A 4,299-nucleotide genomic window follows, 5' to 3' on the forward strand; every position below is an offset into this window, starting at 1 on the left:
TATTCATTTTCATTTAAAAGTTTATCGACAAAAGTTTCACCTTGAGCTAAAAAGCATAAGTTTGGATGGTTGTTTTTGATTCAATTAAACATGAGCAAAAATAGTAGCTTTTTTCCTAAAAAAAACTAGTTTCCTATTCTCTCCTCAAATTTATTTTATTATTTTATTTATTAGACCCGCAGAATCACCAAAAACATTCCATAAGATTTCAAGAGAAATCAGTAAAAACTTGTTTCTTAAATGTTTTTTAAGAGAATAAATCATTTTCATAAAAAAACCCACAAATTCAACAAAAATATTGCATAAGATTTCAAAAGAAATAAGTAAAATCCTGTTTTTTTGTAGCAATTGCAATATTTTCTTATTATAAGTAAGTTTTTGTACATAAAAAGAGGTTTTGTCGTAAAAAACGTAGATTCCTTTGCTCACCTCAGGTTTATTTGAACATTTTATCTAATAAACCCACAGAATGTACAAAAATAAAACAAAAGATTCCAAAAGAAATCAATGAAAATCTATTTTTTTGTTGTACTTGCATTATTTTCGTATTTTGAGTAAGTTTGTGTACATTAAAAGAGGTTTTGTAGTAAAAAACATAGAATCCATTGCTCACCTCAAAACTATTTATATATTTTTACTAATAAACCCAAAGAATCTATATCAATATTACAAAATATTCTAAAAGAAATCACTGAAAACCTGTTATTTTGTTGAATTTGCATTATTTTCTAATTTTAAGTGAGATTTTGTACATAAAAACAAGTTTTATTGTAAAAAACTTAGATTCCTTTGCTCACCTTAAGTTTATTTGAACAATTTTTCTAATAAACCCACAAAATCTACAAAAATAATACAAAAGATTCTAAAATCAATCAGTGAAACCCTGTTTTTTTTGTTGCATTTGCATCATTTTCTTATTTTAAGTCAGTATTGGTACATAAAAAGGGGTTTTGTCCTTAAAAACTTAAGTTCCTTTGCTCACTTCAGGTTTATTTAAACATTTTATCTAATAAACCCACAGAATGTACAAAAACAATACAAAAGATTCCAAAAGAAATCAATGAAAATCTATTTTTTTGCTGCATTTGCATTATTTTTGTATTTTGAGTAAATTTTTGTACTTAAAAAGGGGTATTGTCGTAAAAAAATAATTTTCTTTTGCTCACCTCAAGTTTATTTGAACATTTTTTTCAATAAACCCGTAGAATGTACAGAAATAATAAAAAAGAATTTAAAAAAATCAGTGAAAACCTATTTTTTTTGTTAAATTTGCATTGTTTTCGTATTTTAAATAAGTTTTTGTACATAAAAACGGGTTTTGTCATAAAAAACATAGATTCCATTGCTCACCTCAAGTTTATTTAAACATTTTTAACTCACAGAATCAACAAAAATATTACAAAAGATTCCAAAAGAAATCAGTGAAAACTTGTTTTTTGAATATTTTTATAAGATATAATCATTTTCATGAAATACCAACAGAATCTACAAAAATATTACAAAAGATTTCAAAAGAAATCAGCGAAAACCTGTTTTTTAAATATTTTTAAGAGAATTTATCATTTTCATTAAAAAGTTTATCGACATAAATTTCTCCTTGAGCTAAAAAGCATAGGTTTGAATGGTCGTTTTTGATTCAATTAAACATGTGCAAAAATAGTGGCTTTTTTCCTGAAAAAACTTAGTTTCCTTTTCTCTCCTCAAATTTATTTTAACATTTTATTTAATGAACCCACAGAATCACAAAAAATATTACATAAGATTCCAAAAGAAATCAGTGAAAACTTGTTTTTTAAATGTTTTTTAGAGAATTAATCATTTTCATAAAAAAACCCACAAATTCCATAAAAATATTACATAAGATTATAAAAGAAATTAGTTAAAACCTGTTTTTTTTGTTGCATTTGCTATATTTTCTGATTTTAAGTAAGTTTTTGTACATAAAAAGGGGTTTTGTCGTAAAGAACGTAGATTCCTTTGCTCACCTCAGGTTTATTTGAACATTTTATCTAATAAACCCACAGAATGTACAAAAATAATACAAAAGATTCCAAAAGAAATCAATGAAATTCTATTTTTTTGTTGCATTTGCATTATTTTCGTATTTTTAGTAAGTTTTTGTACATTAAAAGGGGTTTTGTCGTTAAAAACATACGTTTCTTTGCTCACCTCAAAATTATATATGTATTTTTACTAAAAACCCATAGAATCTACAAAAATAATACAAAATATTCTAAAAGAAATCACTGAAAACCTGTTTTTTTGTTGCATTTGAATTATTTTCTAATTATAAGTAAGATTTTGTACATAACAAGGAGTTTTGTCGTAAAAAACTTAGGTTCCTTTGCTCACCTTAAGTTTATTTGATCAATTTTTCTAAAAAACCCACAGAATCTACAAAAATATTACAAAATATTTTAAAAGAAAGTCTTTAAAACCTGTTTTTTTGTTGCATTTGCATTATTTTTATATTTTAAGTAAGATTTTTTCTATAAAAAGGAGTTTTGTCGTAAAAAAATTAAGTTCCTTTTCTAACCTCAAATTAATTTGAACAATTTTTCTAAGAAATCCACAGAATCTACAATAATATTACAGAAGGTTATAAAATCAATCAGTGAAAACCTGTTTTTTTTGTTGCATTTGCATTATTTTCTTATTTTAAGTCAGTTTTTGTACATAAAAAAGGTTTATTTGAACATTTTATCTAATAAACCCACAGAATGTACGAGTCTAATAAAAAAGATTCCAAAAGAAATCAATGAAAATCTATTTTTTTGCTGCATTGCATTCTTTTCGTATTTTGAGTAAATTTTTGTACTTAAAAAGGGGTTTTGTCGTAAAAAAATAGGTTCCTTTGCTCACCTCAAGTTTATTTGAATGTTTTTTCTTATAAACCCGTAGAATGTACAAAATTAATACAAAAGAAATAAAAAAAAACCAGTGAAAACCTATTTTTTGTTACATTTTCATTATTTTCGTATTTTGATAAAAATACGACAATAATGCAAATGTAACAAAATTTGGTAAAAACCTGTTTTTGTTGCTTTGGTGATATTTATTAATTTTAAGTTTTTCTGCATAAAAAGGAGTTTTGTTGTTAATTATATAGCTTCATTTACATCCCTCATGTTTATTTCAACATTTTTTTAAATAAACCCTCAGAATATTAACTAGTATGACTAGAGATTTAAAACCAACTCAGTTAAAACCTGTTTTTCGTTACTTTTTTCTTTCCTTTTTAGTTTTAATTTAGTTTTTGTACAGAAAAAGATGTTTTGTCCTAAAAAATCTAGGTGCCTTTTAAAATTTACAAAAATATTACAAAAGATTAAAAAAAAAAACAGTGAAAACTTTTTTTTTTGTTTCTTTTGTCTTCTTACTAAATATTAAGTTAGTTTTACTACAGAAAATGGGGTTTTTTCGTAAATTATTTAGTTTCTATGCTATCCTAAAGTTTAATTAAACATATTTTGTATTAAAACCACAAAATTTACAAAAATATAACCAAAGATTCAAAAGGAAATCATTAAAAACCTGTTGTTTTGTTGCTTTTGTTTTTTAATTTTATATTACTTATTGTTCAGAAATATTTGTTATTTTTCGAAAGTTTTGTTGTAAAAAACTTCCTCTGCTTACCTCAACTTTGAAATATGAGTTTTGTTGTAAAAAACTTAGGTTCCATTGCTTCCCTCAACTTTATTTTAACATTTTTTAAAATAAACCCAGAAGATTTAAAAGGATTTTAGTGAAAAACTGTTTTGTTGTTGCTTTTGTCTTTTTTTTTTATTTCAAGTGAGTTTTTGGTATAGAAAAAGGGGTTTTGTCGAAAATAAATTTTAGTTCCTTTTTTTTTCGCCGAATTTATTTAACATTTTTTTAAATAAACCCATAGAATCTACAAAAATGTAAAGATTTCAAAGGAAATCAGTGAGAAACTGGCTTTTTGTTACTTTTGTCTTATTTTTTAGTTTTAAGTAAGTTTTTCTACAGAAAAAATGATTTTATCTTAAAAACCTTAAGTTCCTTTGCTTCTTTCAAGAATATTTTACAGTTTTTTAAATAATAAAAGAATCTACAAAAATGTTACAAATTATTCAAAAAAATTAGTGAAAACCTGTTTTTTTGTTGCTATTGTCTTATTAATAAATATTAAGGTTTTTTATGTTTGAAAAGAGGGGGTTTTTTTCAAAATTTTTGTTTTTCTGTGCTTCCCTTAAGTTTATTTAAACATATTTTGTTATAAACCCGCCGAATCTACAAAGATATAACAAAATATTTCAAAAGAATGCATTGAAACCT

The sequence above is a fragment of the Hydra vulgaris genome, chromosome 12 (genome assembly GCF_038396675.1).
Source record: "Hydra vulgaris chromosome 12, alternate assembly HydraT2T_AEP".
Lineage (NCBI taxonomy): Eukaryota > Metazoa > Cnidaria > Hydrozoa > Anthoathecata > Hydridae > Hydra > Hydra vulgaris.